Source organism: Mytilus edulis, chromosome 2, assembly GCF_963676685.1.
Source record: "Mytilus edulis chromosome 2, xbMytEdul2.2, whole genome shotgun sequence".
Taxonomy (NCBI): Eukaryota; Metazoa; Mollusca; class Bivalvia; order Mytilida; family Mytilidae; genus Mytilus; species Mytilus edulis.
Genome location: NC_092345.1, coordinates 40,173,750 through 40,192,649, shown reverse-complemented (window position 1 = coordinate 40,192,649; position 18,900 = coordinate 40,173,750). Strand labels below are relative to the sequence as shown.

The 18,900-nt window shown below is 35.0% G+C and overlaps 1 protein-coding gene across 1 annotated transcript in view; it reads left to right on the top strand.

Moving 5' to 3' along the window:
* LOC139510169 (SH3 domain-binding protein 5-like) overlaps window positions 1–18,900 on the top strand; it is a 206,021-nt gene that overhangs the window by 167,651 nt on the left and 19,470 nt on the right. The gene's annotated exons all lie outside the window — the stretch shown is intronic.

Sequence of the window (18,900 nt, the reverse complement as noted above, 5' to 3'; positions counted from 1 at the left end):
CTTTTTCTTCAATGAAATACTTAAAAAATATAGCATACCGAATTTCATATCAATCCAAAGAGTTGTATGGCAGTTCTGATTATCACATTATATATTTAAAAGGAAAAAAATATTTAAAAGAAGTATGTCTCGTCCTTTTTCTAAAATTCAAAAGGAACCAAGACCTATTTGATAAGTATTCCGTATCAACTTCACAAATAATACATGATAGTCTTGATGTATAGATTCTTGGTACTGACGTTGTTTATCATTTTAACAACGTGTTATATTATTATTAGGTCTTTCCACTTTTCTGTGGAAAGACATATTGTTTTTCTTCTGGTTATTATTTTTTTTCTTCCGCCAAATTTTGTTCTTGCGATAAACATTTGTTTCTCAATATGTCGCTTAGATATTTGCTATATGATATCGATCAGTTTATGCGCTTTTGAAATTTACCCTGCGTAACCGAATACTTTTCTTTGTAGGAGTTTTCCCCCCAACACTGTTTTCCTTGTGTCCACGACTCCTTCGCAACCGTAAAAGATTACGACAAATTTATTTTACAAAATTGCTCCTTCGCATGATTTGTCCTATTTCGACTGAAGCGATATGAACGCTCCATATGAGAGTTATTTCCCCTTATGCATTTGATATAAGTGATATGTATTTCTATCTTGTAAACCATAAGTGATAGAGACCTAGGATCTTTTGATTTGAGGTCCTTGGTCCAAAAACATGAAAATTAGGTCAAGGTCAAAGGTCAAGGTCATATTCTAATTTTTGAAAATTAGGTCAAGGTCAAAGGTCAAGGTCATATTCTAATTTTTGAATTTTGGCTTATTTTCACTCATTTTCATTAACCTTATAAGATATCGACAAATTATTTTGACTAAATTGTTATTTGCAACATGTCGTAACTTAATTATTTTAGTTGAAAGGGTGCGTAGACAGTGAATGGGAGTTTTCGCCCCTATCATATCTAAAATTATATGTAAAGTGATATAACTTACTAACCATACATATTAGAGACCTAGGGTCTTTTGACTTGATATCCTCAGTTTGTGACCTTGAAATTGAGGTCTAGGTCATAGGTTAATTTGACGTTCTAGATTTTGACCTTTGCTTTAAATTCATATCTATATATCATAAAGCCATATGAACTGACATTTTAGACTGATTTTTAATATTTTAATATCAAAGTAGATATTAACTGGTGGAAAGACCTTCAATTGTTCTCTGAACAATTGGTTTTTAATTTTATTTGTCTTTGTTTTATTATTGATATTACTTTTACTGTTTGGTCTGTTTTCTGTGATATCCATTTGACGTGGCTCGGTTCTTATACATCAACAGTTCCTCTATATAAAAAAGCGCCTGTGATATATTTCTTCTGCATGTTGATACATTTACTTTTGGCATTGCACAAAATCTTCTTTCAATGACGTTAAAATAATTAATCTCTGAGATGTGTTTTAGTTGATTACAGGTCAGTGTATATTTGCGTTCATTCGTTTTTCATTTTTCGTTTTCTGATTTCTTAAAACCAAAACCAAACCCAAAGAGTTTTCATTTTTCGATTTTGATTTCTTAAAAAACCAAAGTGAAATCAAAAGTGTTTTCGTTTTTCATTTTTGATTTCTCGAAAACAAAAACGGAAAACGGAAGTATTTTCATTTTTCATTTTTCAAAAACCAAAATGAAAATCAAAACATTTGCATTCAATTTCTACATGTTTCTCTTTTTAATTCTCGTTTAACAAATCAAATCAAATCAAATAATTTATTGTCGTATAAACTTTACAGTTTGTGACCAACATATATTAACACAATAAACATATATACATACATATCAAAGATACACAATAAAAACAGCATCAAAATTTATTACAACAAACAAGCTGTTAAGAGTCCCCTGCCCTCAGTTCTAATGACTTTTTCAAGAAGGATCCTAACTTATTTGTTTGTAGAGGCGTTGATGGATTCAGTAAATAATGATTTTTTTCTTCTTCAGTTAAATTATTAAAGTTATTATTTTCAGTACATATGTGTTGAAAAAAGGCATTTCTTAGAGTTTTATTATAATCACATAGAGTAAAAAATATATCCTCTAGTATTTTACATTTATGGCAAAGTCATTCTTCTCTTGGGATTTTAAAATATCTCCCCTTTTCAATCAAGAGGGAGTGATCACTTATTCTAAATTTAGTGATTAATCTCCTTATCTGAAAATTAGATGTATTTAGATAAGATTCTAGTTTGTAATCTTTTTAAAGTTTTTTATATAGATAAAATTTACTTTTATCATCAATGTTTTCAAATTTAGATTGAATTAAATCTTCATATCTATTTTTCATTTTTTTTTTAACTTTATATCGTTTTTTATTTAATTTACATCTTTTATGTCCTTTAAAGTAGAAAGAATATTGAGGTCAACATTAGTCTCTTCAACAATATTTTTTGCATATGTATTCCATGAATAAGTTCCTGTAAAATCTAGAGACTGTGCTAGAGAAAAAGGCTTCCTTTATCAATGAATTAATATTATTATTGTATAGTCTAGCTAAATATAAAAGCCTGCGGTTTGTGTTTTAATAAAACATTATATAGGCAATCTCCCATACTTTTTTCGCCACTAGGTGCAATGTGAAGCTGAACAGGTAAGGTGTACTTGAGAAAAATTCCAGGGTGTGCTTTGGCTTAGATTTTTTTTAAATTAGATCCCAAGTTGGGATCGGACACCCTACCCCACCCTTACGGAAATGTTAATAAAAAATGTTCTACGGCAATACTTTTTTCGCCACTAGCTGCAATGTGAAGCTGAATAGGTAAGGTGTACTTGAGAAAAAATCCAGGGTGTGCTTAGGCTTAGTTTTTTTTTTAATTAGGTCCAAAGTTGGAGTCGGATACCCTACCCCAGCCTTACGGAAATGTTAATAAAAAATGTTCTACGGCAAGACTTTTTTCACCACTAGGTGCAATGTGAAGCTGAATAGGTAAGGTGTACTTGAGAAAAAATCCAGGGGGGCTTACTTAGGCTTAGATTTTTTTTAAATTAGGTCCGAAGTTGGGGTCGGACATCCTACCCAACCCTTACGGAAATGTTAATAAAAAATGTTCTACGGCAATACTTTTTTCGCCACTAGGTGCAATGTGGAGCTGAATAGGTAATGTGTACTTGGGAAAAAATCGAGGGTATGCTTAGGCTTAGATTTTTTTTTAAATTAGGTCCAAAGTTGGGGTCGGACACCCTACCCCACCCTTACGGAAAGGTAAATAAAAAATGTTTTACGGCAATACTTTTTTCGCCACTATTTGCAATATGAAGCTGAATAGGTAAGGTGTACTTGAGAAAAAAATCCAGGGTGTGCTTAGGCTTAGATTTTTTAAAATTAGGTCCAAAGTTGGGGTCGGACACCCTACCCCACCCTTACAGAAACGTTCATAAAAAATGTTCTACGGCAATACTTTTTTCGTCACTAGGTGCAATGTGAAGCTGAATAGGTAAGGTGTACTTGAGAAAAAATCCAGGGTGTGCTTAGGCTTAGATTTTTTTTAAATTAGGTCTAAAGTTGGGGTCGGACATCCTACCCTACCCTTACGGAAATGTTAATAAAAAATGTTCTACGGCAATACTTTTTTCGCCACTAGGTGCAATGTGAAGCTGAATAGGTAAGGTGTACTTGAGAAAAAATCCAGGGTGTGCTTAGGCTTAGTTTTTTTTTAAATTAGGTCCAAAGTTTGGGTCGGACACCCTACCCCACCCTTACGGAAAGGTCAATAAAAAATGTTCTACGGCAATACTTTTTTCGCCACTATTCGCAATATGAAGCTGAATAGGTAAGGTGTACTTGAGAAAAAAATCCAGGGTGTACTTAGGCTTAGATTTTTTAAAATTAGGTCCAAAGTTGGGGTCGGACACCCTACCCCACCCTTACAGAAATGTTCATAAAAAATGTTCTACGGCAATACTTTTTTCGCCACTAGGTGCAATGTGAAGCTGAATAGGTAAGGTGTACTTGAGAAAAAATCCAGGGTGTGCTTAGGCTTAGATTTTTTTTAAATTAGGTCTAAAGTTGGGGTCGGACATCCTACCCTACCCTTACGGAAATGTTAATAAAAAATGTTCTACGGCAATACTTTTTTCGCCACTAGGTGCAATGTGAAGCTGAATAGGTAAGGTGTACTTTAGAAAAAATCCAGGGTGTTCTTAGGCTTAGATTTCTTTTAAATTAGGTCCAAATTTGGGGTCGGACACCCTACCCCACCCTTACGGAAATGTTAAAAAATGTTCTACGGCAATACTTTTTTCGACACTAGGTGCAATGTGGAGCTGAATAAGTAATGTGTACTTGAGAAAAAATCCAGGGTATGCTTAGGCTTAGATTTTTTTTAAATTAGGTCCAAAGTTGGGGTCGGACACCCTACCCCACCCTTACGGAAAGGTTAATGAAAAATTGTTCTACGGCAAGACTTTTTTCGCCACTAGGTGCAATGTGAAGCTGAATAGGTAAGGTGTACTTGAGAAAAAAATCCAGGGTGTGCTTAGGCTTAGATTTCTTTTAAATTAGGTCCAAATTTGGGGTCGGACACCCTACCCCAGCCTTACCGATATGTTAATAAAAAATGTTCTACGGCAATAATTTTTTCGCCACTAGGTGCAATGTGAAGCTGAATAGGTAATGTGTACTTGTACAGTTTAATTGAAGTCTGGAGCTGGCATGTCAGTTAACTGCTAGTAGTCTGTTGTTATTTATGTATTATTGTCATTTTGTTTATTTTCTTTGGTTGCATCTTCTGACATCAGACTCGGACTTCTCTTGAACTGAATTTTAATGTGCGTATTGTTATGCTTTTACTTTTCTACACTGGTTAGAGGTATAGGGGGAGGGTTGAGATCTCACAAACATGTTTAACCCCGCCGCATTTTTTGCGCCTGTCCCAAGTCAGGAGCCTCTGGCCTTTGTTAGTCTTGTATTATTTAAATTTTAGTTTCTTGTGTACAATTTGGAAATTAGTATGGCGTTCATTATCACTGAACTAGTATATATTTGTTTAGGGGCCAGCTGAAGGACGCCTCCGGGTGCGGGAATTTCTCGCTACATTGAAGACCTGTTGGTGACCTTCTGCTGTTGTGTTTTTTTATTTTGGTCGGGTTGTTGTCTCTTTGACACATTCCCCATTTCCATTCTCAATTTTATTGAGAAAAAATCCAGGGTGAGCTTAGGCTTAGATTTTTTAAAATTAGATCCAAAGTTGGGATCGGACACCCTACCCCACCCTACGGAAATGTTAATAAAAAATGTTCTACGGCAATACCTTTTTCACCACTAGGTGCAATGTGAAGCTGAATAGGTAAGGTGTACTTGAGAAAAAAATCCAGGGTGTGCTTAGGCTTAGAGTTTTTTTTAAATAAGGTCCAAAATTGGGGTCGGACACCCTACCCTAACCTTACGGAAATGTTAATAAAAAATGTTCTACGGCAATACTTTTTTCGCCACTAGGTGCAATGTGAAGCTGAATAGGTAAGGTGTACTTTAGAAAAAATCCAGGGTGTTCTTAGGCTTAGATTTCTTTTAAATTAGGTCCAAATTTGGGGTCGGACACCCTACCCCACCCTTACGGAAATGTTAATGAAAAATTGTTCTACGGCAAGACTTTTTTCGCCACTAGGTGCAATGTTAAGCTGAATAGGTAAGGTGTACTTGAGAAAAAATCAAGGATGTGCTTAGGTTTACATTTTTTTTTAATTAGGTCCGAAGTTGGGGTCAGACACTCTACCCACCCTTACGGAAATGTTAATAAAAAATGTTCTACGGCAATACTTTTTTCGCCACTAGGTGCAATGTGAAGCTGAATAGGTAAGGTGTACTTGAGAAAAAATCCAGGGTGTGCTTAGGCTTAGTTTTTTTAAATAAGGTCCAAAGTTGGAGTCGGATACCCTACCCCAGCCTTACGGAAATGTTAATAAAAAATGTTCTACGGCAATACTTTTTTCGCCACTAGGTGCAATGTGAAGCTGAATAGGTAAGGTGTACTTGAGAAAAAATCCAGGGTGGCTTACTTAGGCTTAGATTTTTTTTAAATTAGGTCCGAAGTTGGGGTCGGACATCCTACCCAACCCTTACGGAAATGTTAATAAAAAATGTTCTACGGCAATACTTTTTTCGCCACTAGGTGCAATGTGGAGCTGAATAGGTAATGTGTACTTGGGAAAAAATCGAGGGTATGCTTAGGCTTAGATTTTTTTTTAAATTAGGTCCAAAGTTGGGGTCGGACACCCTACCCCACCCGTACGGAAAGGTTAATAAAAAATGTTCTACGGCAATACTTTTTTCGCCACTATTTGCAATATGAAGCTGAATAGGTAATGTGTACTTGAGAAAAAATCCAGGGTGTGCTTAGGCTTAGATTTTTTTAAAATTAGGTCCAAAGTTGGGGTCGGACACCCTACCCCACCCTTACAGAAATGTTCATAAAAAATGTTCTACAGCAAGACTTTTTTCGCCACTATTTGCAATATGAAGCTGAATAGGTAATGTGTACTTGAGAAAAAATCCAGGGTATGCTTAGGCTTAGATTTTTTTTAAATTAGGTCCAAAGTTTGGGTCGGACACCCTACCCCACCCTTACGGAAAGGTTAATGAAAAATTGTTCTACGGCAAGACTTTTTTCGCCACTAGGTGCAATGTGAAGCTGAATAGGTAAGGTTTACTTGAGAAAAAATCAAGGATGTGCTTAGGTTTACATTTTTTTTTAATTAGGTCCGAAGTTGGGGTCAGACAATCTACCCACCCTTACGGAAATGTTAATAAAAAATGTTCTACGGCAATACTTTTTTCGCCACTAGGTGCAATGTGAAGCTGAATAGGTAAGGTGTACTTGAGAAAAAATCCGGGGTGTGCTTAGGCTTTAATTTTTTTTTAAATTAGGTCTAAAGTTGGGGTCGGACACCCTACCCTACCCTTACTGAAATGTTAATAAAAAATGTTCTACGGAAAGACTTTTTTCGCCACTAGGTGCAATGTGAAGCTGAATAGGTAATGTGTACTTGAGAAAAAATCCAGGGTGTGCTTAGGCTTAGATTTTTTAAAATTAGGTCCAAAGTTGGGGTCGGACACCCTACCCCACCCTTACGGAAAGGTTAATAGAAAATGTTCTACGGCAATACTTTTTTCGCCACTATTTGCAATATGAAGCTGAATAGGTAAGGTGTACTTGAGAAAAAAATCCAGGGTGTGTTTAGGCTTAGATTTTTTAAAATTAGGTCCAAAGTTGGGGTCGGACACCTTACCCCACCCTTACAGAAATGTTCATAAAAAGTGTTCTACGGCAATACTTTTTTCGCCACTAGGTGCAATGTGAAGCTGAATAGGTAAGGTGTACTTGAGAAAAAATCCAGGGTGTGCTTAGGCTTAGATTTTTTTGAAATTAGGTCTAAAGTTGGGGTCGGACATCCTACCCTACCCTTACGGAAATGTTAATAAAAAATGTTCTACGGCAATACTTTTTTCGCCACTAGGTGCAATGTGAAGCTGAATAGGTAAGGTGTACTTTAGAAAAAATCCAGGGTGTTCTTAGGCTTAGATTTCTTTTAAATTAGGTCCAAATTTGGGGTCGGACACCCTACCCCACCCTTACGGAAATGTTAATAAAAAATGTTCTACGGCAATACTTTTTTCGCCACTAGGTGCAATGTGAAGCTGAATAGGTAAGGTGTACTTGAGAAAAAATCCAGGGTGGCTTACTTAGGCTTAGATTTTTTTTAAATTAGGTCCGAAGTTGGGGTCGGACATCCAACCCTTACGGAAATGTTACCGAAGTTGGGGTCGGACACCCAACCCTTACGGAAATGTTAATAAAAAATGTTCTACGGCAATACTTTTTTCGCCACTAGGTGCAATGTGGAGCTGAATAGGTAATGTGTACTTGGGAAAAAATCGAGGGTATGCTTAGGCTTAGATTTTTTTTTAAATTAGGTCCAAAGTTGGGGTCGGACACCCTACCCCACCCTTACGGAAATGTTAATAAAAAATGTTCTACGGCAATACTTTTTTCGCCACTATTTGCAATATGAAGCTGAATAGGTAATGTGTACTTGAGAAAAAATCCAGGGTGTGCTTAGGCTTAGATTTTTTTAAATTAGGTCCAAAGTTGGGGTCGGACACCCTACCCCACCCTTACAGAAATGTTCATAAAAAAGGTTCTACGGCAAGACTTTTTTCGCCACTATTTGCAATATGAAGCTGAATAGGTAATGTGTACTTGAGAAAAAATCCAGGGTATGCTTAGGCTTAGATTTTTTTTAAATTAGGTCCAAAGTTGGGGTCGGACACCCTACCCCACCCTTACGGAAAGGTTAATGAAAAATTGTTCTACGGCAAGACTTTTTTCGCCACTAGGTGCAATGTGAAGCTGAATAGGTAAGGTGTACTTGAGAAAAAATCAAGGATGTGCTTAGGTTTACATTTTTTTTTAATTAGGTCCGAAGTTGGGGTCAGACAATCTACCCACCCTTACGGAAATGTTAATAAAAAATGTTCTACGGCAATACTTTTTTCGCCACTAGGTGCAATGTGAAGCTGAATAGGTAAGGTGTACTTGAGAAAAAATCCAGGGTGTGCATAGGCTTAGATTTTTTTCAAATTAGGTCTAAAGTTGGGGTCGGACACCCTACCCTACCCTTATGGAAATGTTAATAAAAAATGTTCTACGGCAATACTTTTTTCGCAACTAGGTGCAATGTGGAGCTGAATAGGTAATGTGTACTTGAGAAAAAATCGAGGGTATGCTTAGGCTTAGATTGTTTTAAAATTAGGTCCAAAGTTGGGGTCGGACACCCTACCCCACCCTTACGGAAAGGTTAATAAAAAATGTTCTACGGCAATACTTTTTTCGCCACTAGGTGCAATGTGAAGCTGAATAGGTAAGGTGTACTTGAGAAAAAAATCCAGGGTGTGCTTAGGCTTAGATTTTTTAAAATTAGGTCCAAAGTTGGGGTCGGACACCTTACCCCACCCTTACAGAAATGTTCATAAAAAATGTTCTACGGCAATACTTTTTTCGCCACTAGGTGCAATGTGAAGCTGATTAGGTAAGGTGTACTTGAGAAAAAATCCAGGGTGTGCTTAGGCTTAGATTTTTTTGAAATTAGGTCTAAAGTTGGGGTCGGACATCCTACCCTACCCTTACGGAAATGTTAATAAAAATGTTCTACGGCAATACTTTTTTCGCCACTAGGTGCAATGTGAAGCTGAATAGGTAAGGTGTACTTTAGAAAAAAACCAGGGTGTTCTTAGGCTTAGATTTCTTTTAAATTAGGTCCAAATTTGGGGTCGGACACCCTACCCCAGCCTTACGGAAATGTTAATAAAAAATGTTCTACGGCAATACTTTTTTCGCCACTAGGTGCAATGTGAAGCTGAATAGGTAAGGTGTACTTGAGAAAAAATCCAGGGTGGCTTACTTAGGCTTAGATTTTTTTTAAATTAGGTCCGAAGTTGGGGTCGGACATCATACCCAACCCTTACGGAAATGTTAATAAAAAATGTTCTACGGCAATACTTTTTTCGCCACTAGGTGCAATGTGGAGCTGAATAGGTAATGTGTACTTGGGAAAAAATCGAGGTTATGCTTAGGCTTAGATTTTTTTTTAAATTAGGTCCAAAGTTGGGGTCGGACACCCTACCCCACCCTTACGGAAAGGTTAATAAAAAATGTTCTACGGCAATACTTTTTTCGCAACTAGGTGCAATGTGGAGCTGAATAGGTAATGTGTACTTGAGGAAAAATCGAGGGTATGCTTAGGCTTAGATTTTTTTAAAATTAGGTCCAAAGTTGGGGTCGGACACCCTACCCCACCCTTACGGAAAGGTTAATAAAAAATGTTCTACGGCAATACTTTTTTCGCCACTATTTGCAATATGAAGCTGAATAGGTAAGGTGTACTTGAGAAAAAAATCCAGGGTGTGCTTAGGCTTAGATTTTTTAAAATTAGGTCCAAAGTTGGGGTCGGACACCCTACCCCACCCTTACAGAAATGTTCATAAAAAATGTTCTACGGCAATATTTTTTTCGCCACTAGGTGCAATGTGAAGCTGAATAGGTAAGGTGTACTTGAGAAAAAATCCAGGGTGTGCTTAGGCTTAGATTTTTTTGAAATTGGGTCTAAAGTTGGGGTCGGACATCCTACCCTACCCTTACGGAAATGTTAATAAAAAATGTTCTACGGCAATACTTTTTTCGCCACTAGGTGCAATGTGAAGCTGAATAGGTAAGGTGTACTTTAGAAAAAATCCAGGGTGTTCTTAGGCTTAGATTTCTTTTAAATTAGGTCCAAATTTGGGGTCGGAGACCCTACCCCACCCTTACGGAAATGTTAATAAAAAATGTTCTACGGCAATACTTTTTTCGCCACTAGGTGCAATGTGGAGCTGAATAAGTAATGTGTACTTGAGAAAAAATCCAGGGTATGCTTAGGCTTAGATTTTTTTTTAAATTAGGTCCAAAGTTGGGGTCGGACACCGTACCCTACCCTTACGGAAAGGTTAATAAAAAAATGTTCTAAGGCAAGACTTTTTTCGCCACTAGGTGCAATATGAAGCTGAATAGGTAAGGTGTACTTGAGAAAAAATCCGGGGTGTGCTTAGGCTTTGATTTTTTTTTAATTAGGTCTAAAGTTGGGGTCGGACACCCTACCCTACCCTTACGGAAATGTTAATAAAAAATGTTCTACGGCAAGACTTTTTTCGCCACTAGGTGCAATGTGAAGCTGAATAGGTAAGGTGTACTTGAGAAAAAAATCCAGGGTGTGCTTAGGCTTAGTTTTTTTTAAATTAGGTCCAAAGTTGGGGTCGGATACCCTAACCCAGCCTTACGGATATGTTAATAAAAAAGGTTCTACGGCAAGACTTTTTTCGCCACTAGGTGCAATGTGAAGCTGAATAGGTAAGGTGTACTTGAGAAAAAATCCAGGGTGGCTTACTTAGGCTTAGATTTTTTTTAAATTAGGTCCGAAGTTGGGGTCGGACATCCTACCCAACCCTTACGGAAATGTTAATAAAAAATGTTCTACGGCAATACTTTTTTCGCAACTAGGTGCAATGTGGAGCTGAATAGGTAATGTGTACTTGAGAAAAAATCGAGGGTATGCTTAGGCTTAGATTTTTTTTAAATTAGGTCCAAAGTTGGGGTCGGACACCCTTACGGAAAGGTTAATAAAAAATGTTCTGCGGCTATACTTTTTTCGCCACTATTTGCAATATGAAGCTGAATAGGTAAGGTGTACTTGAGAAAAAAATCCAGGGTGTGCTTAGGCTTAGATTTTTTAAAATTAGGTCCAAAGTTGGGGTCGGACACCCTACCCCACCCTTACAGAAATGTTCATAAAAAATGTTCTACGGCAATAATTTTTTCGCCACTAGGTGCAATGTGAAGCTGAATAGGTAAGGTGTACTTGAGAAAAAATCCAGGGTGTGCTTAGGCTTAGAGTTTTTTTAAATTAGGTCCAAAGTTGGGGTCGGACACCCTACCCCACCCTTACGGAAATGTTAATAAAAAATGTTCTACGGTAATACTTTTTTCGCCACTAGGTGCAATGTGAAGCTGAATAGGTAAGGTGTACTTGAGAAAAAAATCCAGGGCGTGCTTAGGCTTAAATGTTTTTTAAATTAGGTCCCAAGTTGGGGTCGGACACCCTACCCTACCCTTACGGAAATGTTAATAAGAAATGTTCTACGGCAATACTTTTTTTTTCTTTTTTTAAATAGATTATAAATAATTTCCCTGCCAACAATACTTTGTGTTAAAAAAAAATAAACCTTTTGTCTAATCAAAAGTAAGCGATATCCAGTGCTTCAGAATTAGAATGTTTCGTTAAAACAGATTTGTCTAATTAAAGAATATTAATGCACGAGTGAAACTTTCTTTTCTTGTCATGCAGAACAATTATAACTTTTCAGGAACTATTTGACAGAATGCTGAGAATAAGGAAAGCTGTTTGACACAATATCACAATATAAATTTATGATTTTAATGGCAATTCCCTGTTACAAACATTTTTTTAAACATTTCTATAATTTTTAACTGTTGACTATTAAAATTAAAAGCGGGGAGCATGCTGTTTGGTATATTGACATCGATTACTATTGTCTCAAATTAATTAACACGGCAAGATATTTTTTTAAATCATCGAATAGTTCTCCGACTGCTTTATTACATATTAAACACTGATCATATATTGGTTATATATTAATAAAAAAAGATTGAGTACGTTTGAATCTTATGCAATTTTTGAGTTCATAGACATATCCGAAAACTGGCTGCTAGCGTATTGGCGGCTAGCGAGTGGCTGCTAGCTTGAGCCTGGTTAATATGACACTTATGTGTTATAGAAAGCTGACTGTTTTATTTAAAAGGTAATTAAGCTTTTTAAAACTGAGTACGGACTATACAGTGGCACCTTGCTAAAGTTCTTCATTAGGAAATGAACTCGAGGAAAATATCATACAAATTTTCCTTCGATATTTTATTAAATAAACATTTTATTATTTAACTTACATTTTGCCATTCGTATTTCTTACGACGAACACAGTCTATATGGAAGAAGCGTATCGATAAAAACTTTTCTTATATCACATAGCGATATTGTCTAATATCAATTGTAAATATGCAGACATTCCATGCGGAAAATGTTGTTTTAGGCAACGAAAAATTGAGAAAATACTAATTTTAAAACTTATTGTTCATATATAAACAACAATTGCGATACTTTTAAAATATCATAGCGGTGTTTTTGTTACTTAGTATATCAATATTAGTACCGATTAGTATTAATATTAGACTGTTGTACCCATATTTTGACAATTTTACCTATTATGTCTGTTTTGTTCACGCATCGTTGTAAATATGACAGAATTTGATGAGACTGTCATACACGTGAGAGGTGAAGTGCTATAAAACCAGGTTAAATCCACCATTTTCAAAATTTGAAAATGCCAGTACCGAGTCAGAAATATGACAGTTGTTATCCATTCGTTTGGTGTGTTTTATCATTAATTATTTGATTATACCATTTGATAAGGGACTTTCCGATTTGAATTTTCCTCGGAGTTCAGTATTTTTTTTAATTTTACTTCTTAGTAGTATTCTATGTAAATAAGCAGTTTTAAGACCATTGCTTAAATTCAAATTGTTTTTAGTAACATCTTACAAATTTCTCAATTGGTTTTGGAAGCAAATCTAATCAAATAAGAGTTTAATAAACAATGCCGTAATCAAATAATCAAATAGCTAAGTATCAAAATGATTGATCTGTACTTTTGTATCTCCTTTTTTTTTTTAAATTAGACCTTTGGTTTTCCTGTTTGAATGGTTTAACACTAGCAATGTTCTTGTTCCTATATAGCGTGGTGTTCGCTGTGAGCCAAGGCTCCGTGTTTAAGGACCTACTTTGATATATAATGGTTTACTTTAAACAAATTATTACTTTGATGGAAAGTTGTCTCAATCGAACTCATGCACCATCTTCTTATATCTATAAATCTTTAAAATTTCCCCTTATAAATAACTGCTTTCCAGTCCTCCAACTGAACAATCTAAATTTATGAATATAGAAAAGATATATAGATATAGGAAGATGTGGTGTGAGTGCCAATGAGACAACTCTCCATCCAAATAACAATTTAAAAAAAAAGTAAACCATGATTATAGGTCAATGTACGGCCTTTAACACGGAGCCTTGGCTCACACCGAACAACAAGCTATAAAGGGTCCCAAAATTACTAGTGTAAAACCATTCAAACGGGAAAACCAACGGTCTAATCTATATAAAAAAACGAGAAACGAGAAACACGTATATATTACATAAACAAACGACAACTACTGTACAACAGATTCCTGACTTTGGACAGGTGCAAACATTTGCAGCGGGATGAAACGTTTTAATGGATCCAAACCTTCTCCCTTTTTCTGAAACAATAGCATAACATCACAACATAGAAAAACACACGGTAAAATATCAATTGGCAGACTTAACTCAATAAAAAAACGTAAATTAATACACAATGAACGAATGAACGAATATACACATTTCTAACGTCAAAAGACATTTACATCTTATTTATTGGTGTTCTAAACATTTTTTTTAGTACTCATTGAAGAAATGAATTTATAACAAGCGATACGGATTGTTATTTTGCACTTAGAAAAGTTCGCGTATTTATACGATCGGTTACTAGCCAAAAACGAAAGTCAAATCTTTGTGGCAACAATACATCGGAATACCCTCACGGACATCGCGATGTAAAAGAACGTCCACGCGGCGAGCTGATTATGTACATAGAGATATCGATTTACCAACGGGGAAAAGTCTTTGATATTCAAAAAGAACTGTCTTCCTTCTCAATATCTTTTGCTATGTTAATAATTAATATATTTTCTGTTTGACAAAATTTTTGATTTTCGTTGTATCTGAAGTTGTCCAATTTTTATAGTCTGAGACTACTCAGTTGGTATCTTCAAAGAGCGTTTGTACATTTTAATTTGTTTGAATTATTGATTTTACCATTTGAATATTCATTGTAATTTGGAGCTGTATTGGATTGGATTGTTTGAATGAATGTTTCTTTTAAATAATGATATTTTTTCTCTATTTCGATATTACCAAGGTGGGTAGACTATAGCAGTGTGACTAGTAAATTAGAATCTAATAGGTCGGTAGACGTATTTGCAACCGCTTTTAAATTCCGCCATTGCATCATCACTTCAAATAGAATTATAAAAAAAGAAGATGTGGTAAGATTGCCAATGAGACAACTGTCCAGAAGAGACCAAAATAACGCAGACATTAACAATTATAGGTCGCCGTACGGCCTTCAACAATGAGCAAAGCCCATACCGCATAGTCAGCTATAAAAGGCCCCGTTAAGACAATGTAAAACAATTCAAACGAGAAAATAACGGCCTTATTATATAAAAGAAAAATGAACGAAAAACAAATATGTAACACATAACCAAACGACAACCACTGAATTACAGGCTCCTGACTTGGGAAAGGCACATACATAAATAATGTGGTGGGGTTAAACATGTTAGTAAGTTGGTTAAACCATGTGATTGAAAACAATAGACTGAACAGGTTGTTTACACTTTCAACTATCAATAGGGTCAAGCAACATTTTCGGAATGATAAGTTCATGTAAGCGTTAATTGTGTTACAGTTACGAAATTTTAGTGATGTTGATCCTAAGACATTGAACTGGTCATGATCTAAGTTTGTGAATTATGTTTGCAGTTTTCTTGACATGCATTGTGACGTGTCATCGTATTAATTCTATATTAGAAAACTATAGCAGTTATATTAGAAAAGTATCGCATTCATAAATTTTTGATATTAAAAAATCATCGCTATGATATAAGACAAATATCGCATTGATATTTTAAAATATAGCAGTATCGTTGACTTATAGGTGATTTTGGCGTAGCAAACATTTGAATTCATCTCAATTGCATTCCACTGAATTTGCTACATGATATTTATAGAATGTGTACATCTACAAATGATAAATCGTGCATTTATGCTTCATTTATTCAATAATTCAATTTTCTCGTTTAAATACACCTTGCTTGTTATTACATAAAATAACTCATGAAAATTATACACCAGACGTATGTCATGTTAAATGTCACCCTGTTTTAAGAAAAGAGTCATTACTTTATACCGAGAAATCTGCCTTTTTTCGTACAAATGCTAACATTCGTCTGAAATTTACCACAATGCAACTCGTTGATATTAGACAATATCGCTCGTTGATATAAGAAAAGCTTTTATCGAATCGCTTCTTCCATAGACTGGAACAGAACTACTTCAATCATTCAGTTTCATCTTTTCCTTACTTATTTCAATCAGTTTTAAATATTGTATAGTGCCTTATGATAACATGACTTTAACAACTGTTTAAATTTGTTTGCTGGGCATTACCGTAATTCACCAATTATGGATTCGGTAATTTCCGCTTAAAAACGAAGTTTACCGAATGATCTCATCATACATCAATCTCATCATACAACAAAAAACGTATAATGTTGTGACCACTTCATATAATGTTGTGAGCACTTCATATAATGTTTTGACCACTTCATATAATGTTGTGACCACTGCATATAATGTTTGGACCACTGCGTATAATGTTGTGAGCACTTAATATAATGTTGTGAGCACTTAATATAATGGTTTGAGCACTGCATATAATGGTGTGAGCACTGCATATAATGGTGTTAGCACTGCATATAATGGTGTGAGCACTGCATATAAAGGTGTGAGCACTGCATATAATGCTGATCATTAACATAAGGCAGTCATGGCGTTCCATAATATATCGGTGACCAAGTATTACGATTGGGTCGGGAAAGCTCTGATATAGTAACGTAAATTCAATCTTATCGAGAAGACATATGCAAGATCAATAACTTATCTATAAAACAATGAAGTATAGCCTGTTGTCATTTTGACAGACTATTTTTTTTTTGTAATTTTGTCCGTAGACTATTTTTTTTTGTAATTTTGTCCGTATTAATACGGACAAAATTACAAAAAAAAATAGTCTGTCAAAATTTTTTTCCGTATTTATAAGCAGATTGCTCCTCGACATTCCAATGACTTTAAATAAATTAAATGCGTTTCAATAATTCGAATGACTAAACAACTTTTATTTGAAAAATGTAATCCATGGTTCAAATGGTTCTTACATTTATTCAGACTAAGTGTTAAATGCCCAAAGATTGAGAGGAAAATTAGAATCCGGTGAAATGCCTTTGCAATTATTTCCGATGCATCTTTATGAAATACCCCCTGACTTAAGTGTGCTGTCTAACGGAAATTAATTCCATCGTACAACCCCCTCCCCCCCACATTTGTATTTTGAAACGAAACTCCATGTGTGTGTTTTGGTGCAATTATTATCTGGATAAATGGACAAAATATTCATAAATGTAAGGAAAGGCTATGCGCAAACGTAAACTTAACATCCCTAAATGCGCGCAAATCTAAAGCGACACCAGAAACGTTTACCCGAATATTTTTTTCTTAATTTCTCGTTTGTTCGGATGAACTTTCAATGCACATGTGAACATTTTTCCATGACTTTGGTAAATTTTTAAAAGTTAAAGAGTAAATGTCCTTTAGCAAAACCTATTTACTGTTAGATTATATTTGTACAAGTGTTCATTAATGGCACCAAGCCCTACAGGCAATTTAGTATGAATCTTTTTCTCATAACCATGCCCTCGTGAATATTTTTTTGTAACTACACAAATTGAGATTCTACTTTGACAACCTTTTGAAACTCTTCAAAGATGTTGCTGAAATAAGTATAGTTGACAAGCTCTTCCAGTGCCTAATCGTAGAAGAAAATAACAAAAGTTTACTATTGTTCTCGACCTGATAGGTATCAAGCTGGCATGTCGTTTAAAGTTATTAATTTCGGTGTTATGATTGCATAATGGATGAAAGTTACATAGATAATCTGGGACAAGATGATTTTTAAAATTTTGTACAGGGATGTTCAAGTCAATGAACTGTACGGCGTTTTTTAAAAAGCTCAAGGCCAATCTAAAGCTAGGAACGGTTTCAATGAAAACAACTTTTATTTTACTATTTTATCTTTCACATCAAAGATTAAGTTTCATATCATTATTGGAATGTAGTTAATTTGGTACATTTTTTTTATGAATCCCCGGTGTTGAATCTCTTGTGTTTTCACATAAAGTACAGCATATTTTATTTATCTTATTGCACAGTATTATTGAGAAAGTTGAGTTATTTTGAGACATTATTTTTTTTCGAAACTGTTCCGCATTTTTAAAATACAACAGATTTTCTCACAGAATATGAAGCAGAATTTCAAGTAATTACATTCACGATCCTATACCAGATCTTTCACGATTCGATCGCAATGCTTGGCCACCGTAAGGTATTATTTCACGATTATTTCTCTCGATATACAGACAGACAGCCGTAAGAATAAAGTGCTCCTGACTTCAAACAGGCCAATATATTCGAGTGATACTCCCCAACTCATACCTGGGTGGTTAAAAGTCAGTTCATAAGAACACAGTTGTCTTTTACATGAAACCACGTAAAACAATGGTAAATAGTTACTTCGGTATAAATGATCGAAAATATAAGAAGGTTAAAAAAACAATACAGATATTAAAATTAAAGTGGCTCGGGACTATTCGACTGCGCATAATTTCACGCATGAATTACAAAAATATTTGTCGTAAATTCCATATATTTTTTTTTAAATATTTTAATTGATTAGAAATGTTAAATCATTGTAGTTGTGTGATTAATAGAATATTTTCGTTATTATCCGTATATGTTATAGGGTCAAAATGACATTTCACCCATTTTCACCATTTTCCCGCCAAAATTTGGGTTTTTCTGCAAAATAATTTTATTGGCTTATCGGTGACCTATGTTTTTTATTTGCTCATTCTTTGAAGCTATATTTCAGCATTTTATATTACAGTTTTGGACCAAGTGTCATAGAACGTTTTTTTTTATATTCCGATAAAAATATGTCAACACCTCGATTTTCCCTATCATTTCATTGAAAAATGGGCCCTTTTACATACCTTTTTAAAAGTAAAATTTTGAGCTTAAATGGTCCGTGACCCCCTATTTTCTTTTTACCAATTTGATTCACTTTCTGTAAAGAATAAAATAAGGAAAAATATGGCACTTCTGATAGAAACTTCGAATAGGCCGAGCCACCTTAAGACAGTATTCGTGTAATAACTACAACTTTGATTTGTTTTGATTTGATTTGATTTGATTTGATTTGATTTGATTTGATGCGAATCCTATGAGAAAGCACATTAACATAAATTTCTAAACGTATTTTTGGAACCCAATAACGTC